Here is a 21,997-nt window from a genome sequence, read left to right on the forward strand (position 1 = left end):
GGAAGACCCCAGCTCCTGGAGTACTTTTGGGAAACCTACACTTCTGAGATTTCCCTGTGCTTTCTTCCTAGTCCCCAAGGCTTGGAGTTGGCCCCACCCTCTGAGCCAGAGCACACTGGAAAGGGGTTCCGAGGTACATCAGGGTGCCCTTGTTCCCACTTACTCGGTTTCCTCCTCCCCTCCCCTCCAGAGGCCCGGCGCCGCCCCAAGGGACCCCCCCCCCCACCAAGAACATGGGCGCTTTAGGAGCCCGCCGGGTCCCAGGTGGCCCCGCTATTGTTTTACCTTCTCGGGTGTTTGTTTTGCGCCGATTGTAAAGAAAGAAAGAAAGACAGAAAGAAAGAACAAGGGGAAGGGAGGTCTAAACATGGGAAACCACTCCCCCAGAATGGGAGCCGGGGGCAGGCATGGGGGACCGGGAAGAGAAGGGCGGGGGGCGGGCTGCCCCCACGCCCCCAGCCCGGAGCGGAGCTGGTTCTGGGCCCCGCCGTGGCCCCCCGCTGCCCGCCTCGCCCGGATCTCACCCCCGGCCGTCCTCGCTCGCCTCCTGGTCCCTCGGCTTGGCGCCCTGCGCCCGCCCCGCGCCCCGCGCCCCACGCCCCACGCCCCGCGCCCTCCACCTCCGCGCTGACCTGGTCCCCGGACCTTGCCCGCTCCGCCGTGATTTCTCCGCGAGCCTCAAGGGACCGGCCGCTTCCTCCAGCAACCGCACCAGCAGCTGCTGCTGCTCCGCGGCGGCCCCGCCTGAGTCCCCGCCTCCTCCTCTTCCTCCTCCTCCTCCTCCTCGTCCTCCTAGCTCACGCCCGAGCCCGAGCCGGAGCCGGCTCCCGGGAGCCGAACACGGAGAGGAGACGGCGAGCGGCTGCGAGCGAGCGAGGGAAGGAGGGAGGGAGGGAGGGAGCGAGCTAAAGGACGACCGAGCGACCGAGCGACCGAACCGGGCGCTCACCGCCCCGCCCCCGCCGGCCCCGCCCCTTCGAGGCATTGTACAGCTGGGGGAGCCGGGGCAGATGTGTGGGCCACCATCACCGCTGGCTGGCCCAACCGCTTCCCCCAACTGGGAGCTAGGCTGCGGGCTAGGAGACTTCTTTTTTTTTTTTTTTTTTAAATTTCGAACTGGAAGCCGGGAGGCGTGGGCCCCATTATCTAGTAACTAACTCTCTAGTTGAGCTCTCAGAATTTCCTCACCCGCTCCAAGGCACATCTCTTTTGTTTGAAAAATGTATTTGCATTCTGTTTTGAAGTTGTTCAATCACTGCAACCTCCCAAGGACAGGTCTATAGTGGGGGAAATTTGACCTACAATAGATTGACCCAGCGCTTAGCACAGTTCCTGGCACATAGTAGGCGCTTAATGTTTATTGACTATTTATTGATTATTCTTCCCATCAACAAACATATGTAGCGTCAGCTGGGTGTAAAACTAGTGCCTGTGGATATAAAGCTAAGGATCCTTGCCCCCCCCCCCAGCTGCTAGTCTAGCATGGCACAATACATTCGAATGTGATAAGTAATGAGATAAGTCTACATTGTTAACGAAAAATCTATAGGAGTTAGTCATTCAATTCAACCACTTCAATTTTTCAGATGAGAAAATACATGATCCAAGGTTAAATGTACTTGTTCAAGGTCACAGAAGTAGTAAATAGCAGAATCTGATTTGAACCCAGGATTTTTTAGGCGACGAGCTAGGAGCTTGTTTCTGAACTACTCTGCCCCTTAAAAAAATGCTCAGTGAAGGTCTTGAATCTACAACCTTTCACTTGAAAAGGAGCCAGTTTAATGTGAAATTAAATGACTCGATTTTTGGACCTGTGGAGTTTGAGGTGTGCGTAAGAACAACAAGGTGAAGAGTATAGGCACAACTGGAAAATGCATTTTAAGGGACGTCCCAGCTAGATTTAATCCCCTGTTACATTTCTACAAATATCTACTGAGAGTCCAGCATTGCTTCAAATTATGCCAAGAGCTGCCAGGGATACAACAGAAGCATGTTACATAGCAGCTGCCCTCAAGGAATTTATAATTTTGTTGAAGAGGGATAAAACATATCTCGAAAATAACTGGAATAAGAAGTCAGAGCATAATATGTGTAGCAGAGACAATAAATTTTATTGGGCTCTTATCTGACGAACAGGACCATAAGATTTAGAGGTGGAAGTGACCTTTGAGATCAACATTGCTGAGGCTCACACCCTCATTAGAAGAATGGAGTGTTTGTTAGCTTTGAGGGAAAAAAAAAAACAAACATTTTTTTTTTTAATTTTGACTGGTGGTGACAATGATATAAATTTCCACCAAGATGTTCCTGCTGCCCATTTTGGATCAGTGGGAGGCTCCGTAGGTTTACAACAACAGCTACTGCTCAACTATTTCTGGAAACTTTTCGGACAACTCTACTGCTTCTACTTCCAAAGTATCAGTAGGCATTAAGGATTTGGAGAATGATTCCAGAAACAAAACATGATCAGCAGAGGCAAGACACTTTAAAGATGATTTAGGAGAGGGAGCCTATTTTTTCCATCCACTGGTTCAGGAAAGGTATGATTGCCCAAATGGAAGCTCAGTTCAAAGTTGTTTCTTGTGGGTGCCGGTAAAAGAGAAATGTTTGACATGATATTCATTAGGCATTCATTCTTGTTTGTTTGTTTGTTTTTTGGGGTTTTTTTGGTGAGGTAATTGAAGTTAAGTGACTTGCCCAGGGTCACAAAGCTAGTAAGTGTTAAGTGTCTGAGGCTGGATTTGAACTCAGGTACTCCTGACTCCAGGGCTGGTGCTCTATCCACTGTGCCACCTAGCTGCCCCATTCATTCTTTTTTAAAAAAAGGCTGTGTGATTGCTTTTTTCTTTTTCTTTTACTCTTCTATGAACATTTCTTTATTCTGAACTTAAGAAATACAACAAGCATTTCCAAAACAAAGTGGAGTAGAGAAAAAAAAGAGGATTGTATCTGAAACTGCAGAGCCATTGCTATTCCTTTTATACCACATTTATCATGTAACTTTTCCTCCCCACCCCCATTCCTTCAATAAACTTTATTAAGTACCTCCAGGGTACAGAGGACTATTTCCCCTGTAAGGGGATAATAAAGTCATACAAGATGTCGTCTCGGCCCTCAAGGAGCTTACCATCTAGTCGAGAATAAAACACGAACCCACAGAATCATAATATACATCATGTAATAACTTGTGCTGGAAATGTTTATGACAAAGTGCTAGGTGAGGTCTGAGTGGGGAGCATCATTACCAATGGGACAGCATAAAAATGGTATACTCAACTGTCTTCAGCATTAAAGAAACCTTCCTATGACCCCAGCATTCCTTCCTTCCAGACCAAATCTCTCCACTAGGTAACTTATAGATGATGGCTCCATCTCCTCATCACTTTCTTCTCTGCCATCTCTATTCTATATTGGTAAGAAATTGCTTTATTTAAGAGTAACTAAAAACCATTTGCAGAATTCTGAGAGCAGAACTACTGAAATTGTCTACTCCCTTAGACCTAGAAAGCCTTCTCAGGATCACACCATTTCTGGCCCACCTTTTCTTTCAGGATGCTCTTCTTTAGAACAAGTTATGAGCTCATTTTTGCATAGTGGTGAGTCTAAGGAGTAGCTGGTGTGGCCCCTGATGGTTTGGTGTGTTTTTGTTGTTGTTGTTGTTTTTGGGTGAACCAGAGCATGGGAAATTGCCAGTAATTAAAGGAAAGAGGGTGAGCCTAAAGAAGATATGAACTCCCAAACTTGCGAACTTCCCACCCAACTGTTACCTCCATCCTCCAATGTTGAAGGAAGTAGTGGTCCTTTTCCTCATAAACTCCAACTAAACTTGCTTACTAGCTATATGTGTAGTAGAGAGAACACTGGTCCTAGAATCAAAGAAGACCTGAGTTCAAATGTGGCCTCAGACATTTGCTAGGTGTGTGGCCCTGGGCAAGTGACTGACTTTCTCTGCTTCAGTTTCCTCAACAGTAAAATGGGGATAATAGTAGCACCCACCTCCCAGCGTTCTTTCAATGATCAAGTGAGATAATATTTGTAAATGTGCTTAGCACAGTGCCTGGTCCTAGTAGGTACTATGTAAATGTTAGATATTATTATTATATATTTAAATGAATTAATATCAGTGTATAAAGTATCCTAACAATTTTTCAGACTTTCCTCCAAAATTCCCACCCAGATCCTTTGCTTTCTGTCCATTCAGTCACAATCACTTTTCTGACTTTTCTGCTTTTACTTTTGTTTTTGTTTTTGTTTTTTTGCTTTGCATTAGTTCATAAAGGTCTTCTGAGATTGTGAGGGGTTGAGAAATGAGTGGGAGGTGAAGGTGTGGAGAACGAGTCCAGACAGCTTTTTTTTTTTTTCCTAGCAGTTTGTCTGTGAAAAGGAATGGAGCTAGATGAGGTTAGCTCAAGGGGAGTGTGAGATTAAGGAAAGGGTTTTCAAAGATGGGGGAGCTCTGAGAATATTTGTCAACAGCAGGGAGCATGCCAGGGGAATAGAATCAACTTAAAATTAGGTTAGGGAGAAAAAGGGAATTAAAAAGGCAAACTCATGGTGGAGATAAGAGGGGATGGGATCAAGAAAACCAGAGGAAAAATAATTGGGACCAAAAGGCCAACAAATTCCAAAGAAGACTTTAAAAGAATAACTGAAAAACTGGTAATAAGAATAGGTAATATCTATAGAGCGCTTGCAATAATACTTTCTATATTTACAGTTTAATTTAAAACATAAATTTATACATTTATTTTTAAATATAAATAGCTGATAAGCAAGTTTAGTTGGTTTTGCTGATGTTCAATATTAACTTTTTAATAAGATGATTTTTTTTTAAAAAAAGCAGGAATGATAAGGTAGTCCATGGGAACTTTAAGGATATTCTAATCTGGGTTGATGTGGGAGAAAAAAAGTAGAAGACATGAGAATTAACTTGAATAAAGTTCAAAGGATTTCTACATTCAATTACTATCATCAGTAAGATTTAATAGGGACACAAGCTGAAATGGACATGTCTGTACCTTGAAGTAACCTCTACCCTGCTCTACAGATTGATGACTTCCTCTCTAGAACTACCATTTTAGCAAGGATCCAATCGTGTTTCATCTAACTCGAACATGAATTCTCTGGACTTTTCTTCTTCCTTTTCCTAACCAATTTATCTTGTCCTGTAGAAACCTCTGCCCTGAGGCAGATTAGTGACCTTCCCCCACCTTTCATCTTCCTAATCTGGGTAGTTTTTCCCCATTAGAATGTGAACTCCTGAAATGTTCAATCTAGTAAATGCTTAATAAATGCTCTATCTTAAGAAATGATGAGCAGGATGGTTTCAGAAAAACCTGGGAAGACTTATATGAACTGATGCAAAGTGAAGTCAGCAGAGCCAGGAAATCATTGTACACAGTAACAGCAACATTGTATGGTGATCAACTCTGAATGACTTAAGCTATTCTCAGCAATACAATGATCCAAAATAATACCAAAGGGCTTATAAAAATGCTATAAACCTCTGGAGAAAGAACTGATAGAACCGATGTAGTCAGATGCAGATCAAAGCAAACTTTTAAAACTTTACCTTTTGTTTGGGGGGGGGGGTCTGTGTTCTCTTTTGCAACATGGCTTATATGGAAATATGTTTTGCACATGTATAATCTATATTAAGGAGCTTACCTTCTCAAGAAAAAGGGAAAGGAGGGATGGAAGGGGGGAATTTGGAACTCAAAAATCACAAAAACCAAATCTAAATAATTGTTTTTACATGTAATGGGGAAAGAATAAAAACATTCTTTACATAAAAATAAATAAATAAATAAATGTTCTATTTATCTGTCTTTCTATCTTTAAGGCCTCTGATTTCATTATTCAAGTTCTCCCTCAATACAGATTGACAACCCAGCAGATAGTCAAGAGCTGTTAAGCAGAAAAATCTACCACCCTGAGGCCAACCAGATAATTCTCCAAGAATTTAGACTGGCTCTCAAATGGTAGATGTCCATCACAAGGCTGCTTATACTTAAGGGCTTTCTGGCCTGGCAGGGCCTGCCCAAGCTTGCACTTACTGGCATAAGCTTCAAATACCTAGGGGTCAACTCTCCTTACCATGAGGAGGCATTAGACTCAAACATTTAGTGAAGGGCTAGCATGAATGCCTATTCATAATTAGTAATCTAATTTGCTAATTAGTAATTAGTAAAGTCACCTTACCAGTCATATGGAACCAGTCACCAAGTTTTGTGGATTCTACTTCTACAGAATTTCTAGCACCTATCTTTTCTTCCTTATTCCCATGGCCACCATCCTAGTGCCCTCATTACCAGATGCCTGGAGTATTTTGGCAGTTTCTAATTCCTTTCACACCTCCTTCAAGCTCAGCCTTCACACTAGAGCCAAGCTAATTTTCCATATGCATGACTTTGGTGATGTCACTATTCCTTTGCTTCCCTTATGAAGATCCTTCAATGACAGGGGAGGGTGGTGAAATGGAGCTAGAGAACTGAATTTGTAGTCTGGAGAACTGAGTTCTATTTTTTAGCTCTGACACTGCAAGATCCTGAGGAAGCCACTTTGCCACTCTGTGCCTCAGTTTCCCCATCTGTAAAATGATAATAATACTTCTCTATCCACCTCACAGTTTTGTTGTGAGGAAAGTGTCCATTATACTGTTTTTAAAATGTGCAAACCATTATACAAATGTTACCTCTGTCCCAAAGCCCACTGAAAGGAGATATTCTTCTTATTAGTGGAGATAAGAGCCCTGCTCTGCATAAGGGGGACAAGCCTTCTCCAGGCACCATTAAGAAGAACATTCCATAACAATGGTCTTTAGGACATGGGGTTACATAAATGTTAACTTTTAGTATTTGTAGTAAAGTATAGATTCCTTTCTTTAACATTAAAACCCTTCACAATATTTCCTACAGTGATTCTCCATCTTTATCTCATGCTATATCACTTTCACACCCCTGTACCTTTGCTTACACTGGTCCCCATGACTGGAATGCCTTTCATTCCCCAGATAAACCAACCTATTGAGATTCTATCCAACCATCAAGAACTCTTCCATGAAGCCTGAGATCTCCCCTGGTCAATAAGGACCTTTCCCCAGCTGTGGCCTCACATATCACTTGACTTGAACCTCTCATTCATTTAAGTTTGATACTTATTTGTATTTCACTTAACCAAGGAATTGCATATTCCTTAGGTTCAATATGAAGAGAAGTACATAGGTCAAGCCTTCCTCCAGTCATTGCCCCAACCAACATAATAGGCAGGGATCACACAGTACATTTGTTGTTGTTCAGTCATGTCCAACTCTTCATGACCTCCATTTGGGGTTTTCTTAGCAAAGATATCAGAATGGTTTGCCATTTTCTTTTCAAGCTCATGTTACAAATAAGGAAACTGATGCAAACAGGGTTAAGTCGACTTACCCAGGGTCACACAGCTAGTAAGTGTCTGAGGCCAGATTTGAACTCAAGTCTTCCTGACTCCAGGCCCAGAACTATCCATTGTGCTACCTGGCTGCCCTTCACATAGTACTTAACAAATTATTTAATTGGAACAGGATAGCCAAGGAAATAACCAGTAAAGTCATCTTCTTCAAGTACAGAAATGAGTCTAATCTTCTACAAACTTATTTACTTGTGAGAAAAAGAACAGAGCCCCAGAAAACTCACACTCTGAGGAGAGGAAGGGTTTCACCCTCATTACCATCTACTTGGTATTGTAGCTGGCTTCACCTCTTAATAATTGCTACTCAGCTCTGCATTCTACAACTCCTTGGCATGGTCAAGGGAGCTCTGCTGCCATCCCTTTCCTCTCTGCAGCTGTCATTTGCTGATGCTCCACCCATGGCTGCTGCTCCTAGCTTCTGAAGCTGCCTATGGCTGTTTTCTCCTCCCCACTGTTTCAGAAGCTGCAGAATGGTTTCTTAGCTACTCTTGGCTGATGCCCCACTCCACTGCTGTTACTTGCCAAAGCTGGTTGCTTCAGGGAGCTGTCATTCTTTAAATGAGATCACCAGGGCCACATGCCTCAGGGCTAGTCAACACATTTTTCAGTTCTGTCTTAAATCCATCTAACTTTACCCAGCCAGCACAAAAGGGACACTCAAATAGTTGTGAGAGCTTTTTGTCTTTGTTTATTCAATGGAAGATTACCCAGTTCTTACTCACAGCTAAGTCAAGGCCAGAGAATTTCTTTCATCTTTTCTTCCCCTTACAGGGTCAGCACCTCCACCCCAAGTCTTTCTGAACCTGCTGGTGAGCACAGGTAGAGCCTTTTCATTTTTCCTTCCATTTCCTACCATGTCCTCCAGAATCGATTGTCTAACTGGTAAGATTGGCTTGAAGCCTTCATATGGCTCAAAAAGACTAGAAATTGGGTGCAGCTAGGTGGCATAGTGGATAGAGCACCAGCCCTGGAGTCAAGAGGACCTGAGTTCAAATCCGACCTCAGACACTTGACACTTACTAGCTGTGTAACACGGGGCAAGTCATTTAACCCCAATTTAACCCCAAAAGACTCTGGATATACTGGAGAGTAGGGAACAAAGCTCTTTTCTATACTCACATGACAGACAATAAAAATAAAACCCCTGTTCACTCTAGATGCACAGGAGACTGTCTTATCCCCTGTACTCAGCTGTGTACTGGTAAATGTTCAACAACCAGCACTCAATAAAGGAAAATGCATGCATGATTTTTTTAAAAGTTTAATTTGCATTACTAACATTTCTCTGTCTTGTTGAGACAAGAGACAATTAACAGAACAACCAATCAAGCCCGGATTTCTAGCCTTTGCAGATGCTAACACTGAAAATCTAATAATTGGTGGCTCTGTGTAATGATTTGTCAGCTCAGCCCTCTCTGTACTAGACTGTAAGCTACCTGAAGACAATGAACTATTATCTACATGTTTACCTCTTTGACATTGCCTTCATAAATCTCCCCTCTATCGAACATAGTCCTCTGCATGTTATTTAGTGATTTGCAGTCTTTTGAAGATAGTGGAATGGTCTGCCATTTCCTTCTCCAGCTCATTTTACAGATGAGGAAACAGGAAAACAGGGTTAAGTGACTGGCTCGGGGTCACACAGCTAGGAAGTGTCTGAGGCCAAATTTGAACTCAGGTCTTCCCAACTCCAAGCCCCCTTCCCCAACTAGGTGCTCTACATATAGTAAGCATTTAATAAATATTTATTGAATTGAATTGAGTTAGGATGCAGCCAACTAGAAGCTAAAAAGTAAAATATGATTTGTATGTTTGTTTTCAATCACAATGTGGCATGCTTCTACAGGTAGGATAAAAGTAATATCTGATGGTGAGTTTTCTTAGGGTATTCATATTGCCAGAGAAGAAAGATAACTTCAAAACTAAAGCTGGGAGGCAGCTAGGTGGTGCAGTGGATAGAGCACCAGCCCTGGATTCAGGAAGACCTGAGTTCAAATCCGGCCTCAGACACTTGACACTTACTAGCTGTGTGACCTCGAGCAAGTCACTTAACCCTCATTGCCCTGCAAAAAAACCCAAACACCAAAAAACAAACAAACAAAGAAACAAAAACCCTAAAGCTGTATCTTACTTTGGTGCTAGGTCCAGAGGGATGCTAGGTGCCTACTAGTCAATAGAGCAGGCTATGATTTTTCTAGGGCTTAGCCCTTCAAGGATTACGTGCCTATTGCTAAAGATAGGATCCTCTGGGAATATTTACCATATCTGCTCACCAGAGCCATAAATAGCAATTTTACTCCCTTTGGCAAGGGCACAAAATGCACCTGGAGCATAAGGTTCAAGATTTGCCCTCAATTCATTTGATGCTGGTGAGGGGCTATCAGGGAGCCAGGCAGAGAACCCTGGGATACCTTGAGGAAGGCTACCATCTGGAATGGGAAGTAGGCTATGTATGGACTGGGCTGAGGAGGACTCTACCTGCCATCTGGCAATGACCTAGTTTAGCTAATCATTTTTGCTGACCCAGTGTCCAGCTCAATTGTTTCTTTGCTTCAGAAAGACTGAGCATGTTGCTGAAGGCTTTTAGATCAGTGTTGGCCATTACTACAGCACAGGGATTTTGAGTCTTCTACCCACCACCAACTTCCAAAGTACAGGACTCTTTCTACCATTGCTTTCTAGCACAGTGCCTTTAAAATAGCTGAGTTGGAGAAGGGTCAAACTGGAAAGTATAATGGAGAAGGGACTGTCTCAACAACCTCATTCTTCCTTCATCCAGATTCATAGCCATTCCTCTAGAAATGAAAGCATGAATGAAAAAAAATACATTTATGAAATTCTATGTGTCAGACATTATATTAAGTAACACTTAAACAAAAAGTGGGGATACAGATTTAAAAAGCAAGACAGTCCCCTTCTTCCAATGAGTTTATATTCTAATATTATGTAGGGGAATGGTGGGAGGGCAGAAGTGTTTCTCTTTGGGAAGTCACAGGGATGGAGAATGGAGCCATTGGGCCATTGATTGACAAGTCATTTCCAGAAGTGGGAGTATTGATTTGATTACTGTACCCTGAGCCAGAGATGGAAAAGGGGAGAGAGGTAAAAGGGTAGGGCTGGGATCTGGGTTGGGCTATATATGGAGATTTCTCATCAAGCAGGAGTCCATGGCCCCAGGGAAAGACTTCTGTTGTCTTGGGCTAGAAGAAAACATTTTGCTTCAAAATGAGTCCCTGGTGGCCCAGAATTGTGAAATTATGCCCACCCTGCTTAGATGTGGTGGTCCTATTCCCTTGCCAGGACCTACAGTGTTCCTGCCATGAACAAGTCCCCAGTGGTATAAATTCCTAGTAAAAGAAAAAAGATGGGTAATTATCCAAGCTCACCTTGTCTTTTTTTTTTTTTCTTAAGTCTACAGCTTGGCAGTTTTTCAAAAGATAGCCTGTTATGTGTTAACAAGTAGCCATTGTTAATGCACTTACAAAACACAATGGGAAAGAGCAAATCTTGATTACTTACCAACACAAAGAAGTCGGAGCTGAAAAGTATAGTCCTAAAAGTGATTTGGGGTTTTGGGGTTTGGGGTTTTTTTTTCCATTTTCCTCCCCTTAGCAAGACTTTCTTGGTGATCACCTCCTCCTTCACTTGCTAGGATCCTAAGTGCTGATAACTAGAAATAGCTTAGACAGGGTCCCATCCGCTTTAAAAGAAAAATGGAGTTGAATATGATCATCATCCTGATATCTAGAAGGGAGGGAGAATGATTTGTTCCAAGTAGTTTAACATGAAACAGTTTAATTTCCAGAATATTTGATGTGCCATCTAGTGGTGGAGCCTTGGATCAAGATTTGTTCATTGTGTTTAGGTGATTCTTGGGCCTCAAGAGCAGATTAGTCACCATTAAAAGAGGAAAGCAAGTGGTTAAAAAAAGTGAGATAAATTATTTTAACTTAATGTCTTCAAAACCACTCCCTGAACTTTCCTCCAATATTATATCAGCTGCTAGATTCTTTAAATCAATTCAACAAACATTGATTCAAGTACTTTTTATTATTATAAACTATTCAGTGGACAGATTGCTAAACTAGGTACTGGGGGAAATACAAGATTTGGATAAGATATCGTCTCAACTCTTCCAGAGCATACAATCTAGTAGATTTTTCTTTTCAAATAGATCTTATGCTTTTGGTTGAATTTCTGTTAGCATGCTGTTTACTGGCTGATCCAAAGGACATTCTAAAGCCATAATAATAGCTGAAGGAGGAAGGAGGAGGAAAGGAATAAGCATTTATTAATCACTTACTGTAGGGCAACTTGGTGGGTGCAGTGGATGGAATGTTGAGCCTGGAATCAGGAAGACTCCTCTTTCTGAGTTCAAATCCTAACCTTAGACACATCAATTTTGTGACCCTGGACAAGTCACTTAACCCTGTTTGCCCCAGTTTCCTCATTTGTAAAATGAGAAGGAAATAGTAAACCATTCCAGTATCTTTGCCAAGAACACCCAAATAGGGTCACAAAGAACCAGACAGGACCGAACAACAACAATCCAACAATCCCTTACTATAGCAGTGTACTGAGCCTTTACAAATATTAGCTGAGGTGTTCACCTGATGACCCACTTGGTTCTAGATGGATATCATTGACTTCATCAATTTCCAATGAAGCCACAGAGATGGTTATGCCTTTGAGATTGTCATCATGCACACCTAGGGGTGTGCTGGTAAATGTTTAACAATCAGATCTCTGAAGTGCAAGAGACACTTTTAAGTTTAAACTGCATTATTATATATTCGGCATTATTCTCTCCATCACTTTTTAAATCCTAGAAAATCAACAAAATAATAAATTAAGCCCTGATTTGTAGTGCTAGCTGAGTTACAAATACTCACACTAAAACTTTAACAATTTTCTCTGAAGAATCAGGTCAAGCCAGCTCCTGATTAGCCTTGGAGCCACAAGTGACCCCTCCTCCCCCAATCTATTACTCTGAAATTCCTCTCTTTGACCATAACCTCTTGTCCTTCCAGTTTTCCCAGTGGCACACCTGGGCTAAATCCATTCTCTATCCTCACCACAACCTCTAGTCACTCCACCCATCCCAGCTTTCCCAGGCCTTCACCCCCAGTCTAGCCTCATTCTTCTCTGTCAAAATCTTAACCCTATCAGAGATAACAAACTTTGAATCCTTTGCCTCATTCTCCAAACCCTACTCATCCCTTTCTAAATCCCAAACCCAATTCCTCCCACTGTAAGTGGTACCCTCCCCAAAGTGTCCTGCCAGGCCCCCTTATCAGTGCTTCAATTATTTATCCCAGGGTTGAGGGTAATGGTCATTTTGGAGGAACAGAAAAAGGTCAGACATTTATGTGAACTAATGAAAAGTGAAATATGTAGAATCAGGAAAACATTGTACACAGTAATAGCAACATTATTTGATGATCAACTATTAATGGTTTAGCTCTTCTCAGCAACACAATGGTCAAAGACAATTACAAAGGACTCATGATGGAAGATGCTCTCCGTATCCAAATAAAGAACTGATAGACTCTGAATACAGATTGAAGCATAATTTTTTTCACTTTAGTTTTTTGGGTGTCTTTTTCCCTTTATGTCTATTTCTTCTTTCACAACTGTGACTAATATGGAAATAGATTTTACATGACTGCACATATATAACCTATATCAAATTGCCTACCATTTTAGGAAGAGGGGAGGGAAGGGAGAGAGGAAGAAAAGTTTGGAATTCAAAGTCTTGTAAAAATGAATGCTTGACATTTGACACTTACTAGCTGTGTGACCCTGGGCAAGTCACTTAACCCCAATTGCCTCACCAAAAAAAAGAATGCTAAAATCATCATTATACATAATTGGGAAAAAATAAAACACTATTTTAAAAGGAAAGAAAGAAAAGGGTCAGACAGCCAACTTGAAAATTACTGGGGACATTTAGGTGGTACAGTGGATAAAACACTGGCCCTGGAATCAGGAGGAACTGAGTTCAAATCCAGCCTCAGACACTTGACACTTATTAGCTGTGTGACCTTGGGCAAGTCACTTAACCCCAACTGCCTCACCAAAAAAATAAAACAAAAATGAGAACACTTATTACAAATATGCACGGTCAAAGTGAATTCTCCATCCAAATATGTCTATGTCAGTCTATATCCTGTTTCAGTCACTTCTATCCACCAGTGGGTAGTCATGTTTTATCATGGATTCAGTGGAATTGGTTGGTCATTGTGTTAAACAGAGATCTTAAGTCTTTGAAAGTTTTTTGTCTTTAAAATTTCAGTCAGTCAATATTAAGAAGTTGTTCTGATCAAAAATCATTTTCCTTGTTCTGCTCATTTCACTTAATATCAGTTCATACAAGTCTTCCCAAATTTCTCTAACATCATTTCTCACACACTATTTCATCAGTCATATGAGATCATTTGTTCAGCTGTTCCCTAATTGATGGGTACCTCCTTAGTTCCCACTTCTTTGTTACCATAAAATAAGCTGCTGTAATTTTTTTTTAAATATGGGGCACTTTTCTCTTTGATCTCTTTGGGATTCTTATTCCATTCTTAAGATGTATGGGAGACTGAACTCTGTGACAAGCCATACGACAGGAGAGCGCCATGATCAAGCTGCTACATCAGGGTACAGGATTGGATGTTCCTTTCCTTCTTCCCATTAGCTCTTGAGATGTAAACTTCGGTGGAGAGAGAGAATTGTTCACGCTTAGGCTACTTTATATGCCAAAATCTGGAAGGATGAAATCCACAGACTGGCCCTACTGGGTGCTTTCCTAACTTCTTCTGATCTTTTAATAAGATATAGGTCCTTCTCTCTCTCTCTCTCTCTCTCTCTCTCTGGGTGTGTGGGTGTGGGTGTGTAATTAGCTATTGTCTTTATGTGAAAAAGAGTCAAACTGAGAGCCCAGGACAATTTTCCAAAGGTGCCTTGAGGTGTCAAAGTAGGGAAAGTGTTGGGCTAGGAGTTAGGAAGGCCCAAGTTCAAATTCTGCCTCAGATACCTACTAGCTGTGTGACCCTGGACAAGTCACTTGACCTTTGTTTCCCTCAGTTTTCTCATCTATAAAATCTATCATCCTATAACCTATGATAGGCAGCTAGTTGGTGAAGTGGATAGAGTAGTGGGCCTGGAGTCAGGAAGACCCATCTTCCTGAGTTCAAATCTAGACACAGATGCTTACTATGTGACCCTGGGCCAGTCACTTAACCCTGTTTGCCTAAGTTTCTTCATGTATAAAATATGCTGGAGAAGAAATGGCAAGCTACTTTAGTACCTCTGCCAAGAACATTTCAAATGGGATCACAAAGAGTTGGACAGAACTCAACAACAACAACAACAACAACAACAACACCAACATAATCTATCAAACTTCTCTTGCTCCATTCTGAGTCTATTGTACATTCATAGTGCCCCACTTGAGATATAGGTTTATCTTTCTATCAGATATAGACATCTATTTGGAGAGCTATATGTATATATACCTCTAGATATAGGTGAAGAAATTCAATAAACATTTATTAAATGTCCACTATGTGCCAGGCACAGGGGACACACACACACAAAGACAAAAGACATTTCTTGCCTTTAATGAACTTATAAGTATAGATATCTAGATATACATATATCTAGATATAGATACCTAGGTGTACATATATAGATATAGATATAGATATAGAAAGAGCTAGAGCTAGAGACAGAGATGATAGAAATATAGAGATATAGACAGAGAGATGATAGAGATAGAGATGATGGAGAGAGTCAGAGATAGAGATAGATAGAGATGATAGAGATAGAGATAGATAGAGGTAGAGATGATAGAGAGTTAGAGGTAGAGATAGAGATAATTGGCTCTGTGTATTGTTCATGAAGCTCCACGTGTGGTGCTCACAACTAAATATTCTGGACAAGAGGGATTCTTTATCCACTTTGTTTTTCCTGTATGGAGAGTTGGGCAAAACTCTTTTTTTTTTTTGCTTGTGGGGCAATGAGGGTTAAGTGACTTGCCCAGGGTCACACAGCTAGTAAGTGTCACGTGTCTGAGGCTGAATTTGAATTCAGGTCCTCCTGAATCCAGGGCCGGTCCTCTATCCACTGCGCCACCTAGGTGCCCCAGCAAAAGACTTTTTAAGTGACTAAGACTCTCCTTTAGGAGGTATCTCCAATATAATAGGATGCGATCATTGTGATGAAACAACATCTAGAGGACCTCTTCCTGAAGAGACATTCCCACTTTCTTTTGGACTCTTCCCTGGACATCTTTCATAAGAGTGGCAAATGCCTTTGATGAGGACATCTCCCTGTTTTGTGCTTTGCTCGATATGAATAATCAAAGGGTCATCAAAGAAAATGATTTCTGGCACAGGGCATTATGGCTGTGAATAGGCAGCAAGATGTTACTGACAAAGAAATGTGAGAGAGAAGAAGTGCGTGGAGGATAGCATATAGATAGATGTATGAGCAGACAAGAAAATAGGCCAGTCAGTGGGGAGAGGGAGGGATAGATGCAGCTAGTGAAGAGCCCGCATGTTCCATTGGTATTCAGGACATTCTAGAGATCTGGAGGAAGCAGGTGTTCTGGCTACACAGCTGATCAACAGACTGTCTCTTAGATCTCATGGTTAGCAGACCAGAACCAGTTACAGAAGATCTGCTCATGCTCTAAAATGAGATTAGGGCTCATCCCTTAAAGGGCATCTGCCTTTCTGGATGCAGATTCCCCAGCCCTTTTCCACATGGGGATTGCTCTCTGTGGCTGCTCACCAGCCCTCCAGTGCATTGAGAAGACACCCTATGTAAGGCATTGGATTTTTTCTCTCTCTGGGGTAGTCCTTTTTTTCCTGAGGCTTTGTGAGGCTCAGAGACCCTATATGTAACTCAGAATTTCAAACCACCTCATCAAGAAGGGTCTAACAAAACTATGGTAAAAATGATCTTTACTGTACTGTCCTATCTTAGCATTTGATATGCACTAGGCACCTAGCTAAGCAATGGGGATATAAAGAAGAATAAAAACACAGTCCTGGCCTACATGGGGGAAGTGACATGCAAACAACCATGTAGATATGCAATGCATAGCGAATTAATGGGAGATAATCTCAGAGTGAAGGCACTAGCAGAGGGGGCAACAGGGACAGGCTTCTTGAAGAAGAGAAAAATTTAACTGAGGCTTGAAAGGAAGCCAGGGGGTAGCTAGGTGGCACAGTGGATAAAGCACCACCTCCTGGATTCAGGAAGACCTGAGTTCAAGTCTCATCTCAGATACTTGACACTTACTAGCTGTGTGACCCTGGGCAAGTCACTTAACCCCCATTGCCCTGCATTAAAAAAAAAGGAAGCCAGGAACCAGAATTGAGGAGGGAGAAAATTCCTAGGAAGGGGGAGAGACAAACACAGAGACAGAGAGAGAAAGAGACAGAGTTCGACATAGAGGCAGACAGTGAGAGGTGTGAGAGTGATTGTTTTAACCTCTCATCCATTTCTTCTGTATGTGCTGTCTTTAAATAACCATATGGTTTGATTGCTGTTACCTCAATGCATCAGCTCCCATTAAGGTCCTACTATGATGTATCATTTCCCATTTGGATGACTCGAGATTCACATAATTGTTTTTGAGTGAAAAGTTACTCAAAGTGATCAGCCCTGCTCTGATGCCTCCCTGTCCCTTAGAAGTGACCCTGGATTCTTTGTGTCTATACCAGTGGAGTCACAGTCACAAGAGCAGCCTTTCACAGTCAACCAAGAAGATAGATTTTTCTGAGTCTAGTAGTTCTGAAAGGCCGGTTACTAAGATAAAGAGTAGATGTGATTAGTGTGGATGGAGGGAGGGACAGAGCCAAGAAATGACAAATAAGGACCCAAACTAAGAAATCAAGGAGATCCTTGAAGTGTGAAGTAAGAAGGTCAATGTCTAGTTTAAATGAATGGACTCATGAAACCTAATGTAATGCTTAAGTAACCTAACATGGTGACACCCAACAATGGAGGATTGGGAGACCTACTTCTGGGAGAATTGGTATATGCATGGAGCATCCTGAGAGTTCATTCTGAATTCAAAGAACCCCTGCGGCTCTCCATCATAGTGGTTGGCTCTTTTAGGATCTCCTTTCAAGGAGGGTCCTAGGCCAGGTTTCTCTTCATTTCCCATCAGGCTACAATCCAGTTTTTATTCATCATGCACCTGAGCTGGATACTTTTATGTTTCTGCCCTCTTCTCCTTTTTAGCTTGAATGTGTTGTTTCCCATCATTTGAATGTGACCTCTTTGAGAGTGGGGACTGTCTTTTTTTTTTCCTACTTGTGTTTGTACTAATATACCTAGCATTTAACATATTGTCAAGCATATGGTGGTAAAGTGGATAGAGCACTGGCCCTGGAGTCAAGAGGACCTGAATTCAAATCTCACCTCAGACACACTAGCTGTGTGACCCTGGGCAAGTCACTTAACCCCAATTGCCTTAGGCATCCAGGACCATCTCCAGTCCTCCTGATGTATATTTTGCCACTGGACTCAGATAGAAAAGAGTGAAGCTGAGACTTAGCACAGCCCTCTCTCACTTAAATCCAATTCGGTGCAAGTCATATCATCACCCTGATGTCATGGTTCTCTTCAAGAATGAAGGATAAACAATAATAAAATCAATGCAGCCAGATCTGTGTAAGTCTTTAAAACACCTGCCTGAATATAGTCAGGACTTTTCCTGCATTCCAAAGTGAAAGGTTACTTTCTTCACAATAAGTGACATCATTTAGTAAAAGGGGTGGAGGGTCTAAGGGCTGCATCTTTTCCTCCCCACCCCCCATCCCCAAAACCCCAGAGAAATAGACTTCGACTTTTTTTGGGGGGCAATGAAGGTTAAGTGATTGCCCAGGGTCGCACAGCTAGTAAGTGTCAAGTGTCTGAGGCCAGATTTGAACTCAGGTCCTCTTGAATCCAGGGCTGGTATTTTATCCACTACACCACCTAGGTGCCCTCCTAGACCTAGACTTTTAGCCTTTAAAGGTCTCTTTGCCCATTCTAAGTTAAGAAAGTGGAGCCACTGACCCAGGAGCTATGACACTCAGTTGTCATAGAAGGGATGGTTGTAAGAATGGAGGCTTGAGTTGCAGGGATCCAGGAATCAAGGCTAGGCTGTACAGCCTGTCTAGTGGTCCAAGGGCTTTTGAACTTGAACTTGGTGGAACTAATTCTATGTAGGCACTGAACTAAACTCTGAGAATAATCGTCCTTCCCTCTATGGAGACTGAGGAGACACAAGGGGGAGATTGCACCCCCAAGGCATTGGGGGCAAATGTTTCTATGTTTGTTTTTGCTATATCTTTGGAATCAATCTCCCTGTGTAAAAACTAATCTGATTTTAAATGGAATAGGATGCTAGACACCCAACTCCTTGTTGTTGTTCATCCTTCATTTTGAAGAGGATTAATGACCTCACTGGAGATGTCTTAACTTGCCGGTGGATTGGATTTAAGGGAGGCAGAGCTAGACAAAGTCATCAGTTTCACTGTCTCTCTTCCAGAGTCATTGAGGTTCAGTGTTAAGACAAAAGTCAGGACAACTGGAGATGGCCTGGGATGCTGTGGATGACCTTGGTGGCTTTGATGTCTTACCAAGCTCTAAGCACTCTACAGCTGCTCCTTCAGCAGCCTTCATAGCTGTTGGAACAAACTATTCTCATCTGCCCATTCAACCAGGGAATGTCTTCACACTCTTGGAGTATACCTCCCCCCTCCCCCCAACTCACCAACAGGTTTGACACTGGACTCCTAAATTTAGGGAGTAACATAATCAGTGAGGGATTGAACCGATGGTAGAGAACAGTTATTCTTTAAGCCCTTACTAAGGTGGGAATAGAGGCTAATATGTAACAGGGATGAGCCTCAGGCTGTGGAGCCAGAGAATAAACATACATTCTTGTGGAGTTTTTTGATTTGTTTTGTTTTTGTTTTTGCAGGGTGATGAGGGTTAAGTGACTTGCCCAGGGTCACACAGCTAGTAAATGTCAAGTGTCTGAGGTTGGGTTTGAACTCAGGTCCTCCTGAATCCAGGGCTGATGCTTTATCCACTGTGCCACTTAGCTGCCCCAATACATTCTCGTTTTTAAGGAAGGACTGTACATGTGAATTGTTGGGGTCCTCCTACTAGGACCCACTAAACTCCAGGTTAAAAGATCGGATGTTCTTCTAGACTCTTAGAGAGAAATCCTTCTAGCAAAGCACAGAAGAGTCAAGAATAGGGAGACAAAGCAACTTAAATCCATGTGTAGCTTTGAATAGAATTTTTGCACCATTATTACCATTAGGAGAGATTTAAAATACAACTTCAGGGCAGCTAGGTGGTGCAGTGCTAAGAATGCTGGGCTTGAAGTCAGGAAGACTTACTAACCCAAGACACTTACTAGCTGTGAGGTCCTGGGCAAGTCACAACCCTGTTTGCCTTAGTTTCTGATCTGTAAAATGAGCTAGAGAAGGAAATGGCAAACTACTCCAGTGTCTTTGCCAAAAAAAACCCAAATGGGGTCACCAAGAGTCGGATACAACTGAAAAAAAGACTGAACAAAAACATAATTTCAGTAGGGAAGAAATTTTTAGTATTTCCATAAAATTTCCTTTTGAACTTAGTTTCTTCATTACTGTCAGAAACACCACAATCTTAATGGAATGTAAGTACTTTGAGGGAAAAGACTGTTTCATTTCTTTTTTTTTTTCTTGGATCCTCAGCACCTAGCACAGAACCTGAAACCTAGTAGGTACTTAAATAATGGTTGATTGGTCAGCTGATGTTGTTTACCCAGGCCCAAATTTAAAATCCTGAAGGTTTTTTTTAAACATTTCAATGCTCTTTACTTCCTACATTCAGTAAACCATAAAATACCAATGCTTTCCCAACATAACTGCTCTTGAATTAGAGATAAATGTTAAGTTCTTTGCTTAAGTTAAAAAAAAAAAACCCAACATCAATTCAGGATGGTTGAGATGTAGCTTGAGAGCAGTTCTTGTGGAAAAAGACTGAGGGGATTTAGCTACTGTGAGCTCAATATGTCAACAGTGTGATGTGGTTAATTAGCCAAAGCTAATTTAATCATAGGCTGCATTAACAGCAACCCAGTGTCCAAATAAAGGGAGATGACAGTCCCACTCTGCTTCATGATGGTTAGACCCCATTTGGCAGGTTACATTCAGTTCTGGCTATTAGCAAGGGACATTGACAAGAGGTATATAGTCAACCAGGACGTGAAACGGACCTAGCTTCCTTAGAAGAAATAGTTGGAAGAACTGAAGATATTTGATGGAAAAAGAAAAGACTTAGTCAGGGACAAAATACTTACTCCAGAGATTATGAGTTCTCATATAGGAAAGGGATTCATCTTTATATGGTTCTAGAGGGAAGAACAATGGTTGATGGGCTAAGAGTTACAGAAGATAGATTTTAGCTCAATATAAGGAAAACTTTACTAATAATTAGAATTCATCCAAAATGGAAGGGGCTGCCTTGTTAGGTAGTAAATACCCTATCATTGGAAAGTATTCATTCAGAAGCTTTATGACCACTTACTGGGGTTGTTTTAGAACAGATTCACACATCAGTTAGGAGATTTGATAAGATGACTTCTGAGATCTTTGCCTACTCTATATTTTTTGTTTTTTTAGGGCAATGAGGGTTAAGTGACTTGCCCAGGGTCACACAGCTAGTTAAGTGTCAAGTGTCTGAGGCTGGATTTGAACTCAGGTCCTCCTGAATCTAAGGCCAGTGCTTTATCCACTGCACCACCTAGCTGCCTACCTACTCTATATTTTTGTGACTCTATATTTTCCTCCCAGGAACCTGGTAAACCTTTATGCCTCTAACACTATAATCCTTTTTTTGGGAATTTAAAAAAATAATATAGAGCTTTGGGAAGAGATAATCACTCAGCCCCAGGACTGACCCCACGTAGCAGTCCATAGGACCCAGTTTACATATTCTCACTAGTATAAAATTATGTGGCTTGCTTTCAACAAATTCTATTTAACTTCTGTGTGTGTGTGTATGTGTGCCTCTCTCCACTTTAAAAGCTTAGTATCTCTTTTTTCCTATACTGAATGGCTCAGATGTTTCCCCATTTAGCCATAATTACAGCCAAATTACAGAAGCAAGATGATACAATAAGAAGAGTGCTAGATTTGAAGTTAAGGGATATAAGTTCAAATCTTAGCTCAGCAATCTGAGGGATATCGAGCAAGCTGCTTTACCTCCAGACCTCGGGTTTTTCTTCTATAAAATGAGAGAGCTGGACTAGATGACCTCTAATGTCTATTCCAACTCCCTCAGATCCCCCTCTCCTGACTGACTAAAGCTTAATGCTTGCCCATGATAAATCCAACCCTTAGCACAATGCCTGGCACATAATAGGTACTTAATAAATGCTTATTGATTAATTGATTGGTCAGCTGCAGGGCTTGATTTAATTCAATCCAATTCAGCAAGCATCCTTCAGCACCTTCTTTTCTTAAATGACACAGTGCTAAATGCTGGGGATACACAAAAA

At 41.8% G+C, this 21,997-nt stretch overlaps 1 protein-coding gene across 2 annotated transcripts in view; it reads right to left on the bottom strand.

The window, feature by feature from the left end:
• IGSF3 (immunoglobulin superfamily member 3) overlaps positions 1-894 on the bottom strand; it is a 145,815-nt gene extending 144,921 nt beyond the window's left edge. The window contains exon 1 of one of the 2 annotated variants that reach the window (XM_043962351.1): positions 633-894. The gene's annotated coding sequence lies outside the window, so the exon portion shown is untranslated. Of the gene's footprint in view, positions 1-285; positions 373-632 lie in introns of those variants that run through there. The other variant, XM_043962352.1, reaches the window with a different exon arrangement.
• Between the last annotated feature and the right edge of the window lie 21,103 nt (positions 895-21,997).

The sequence above is a fragment of the Dromiciops gliroides genome, chromosome 4 (genome assembly GCF_019393635.1).
Source record: "Dromiciops gliroides isolate mDroGli1 chromosome 4, mDroGli1.pri, whole genome shotgun sequence".
NCBI lineage: Eukaryota > Metazoa > Chordata > Mammalia > Microbiotheria > Microbiotheriidae > Dromiciops > Dromiciops gliroides.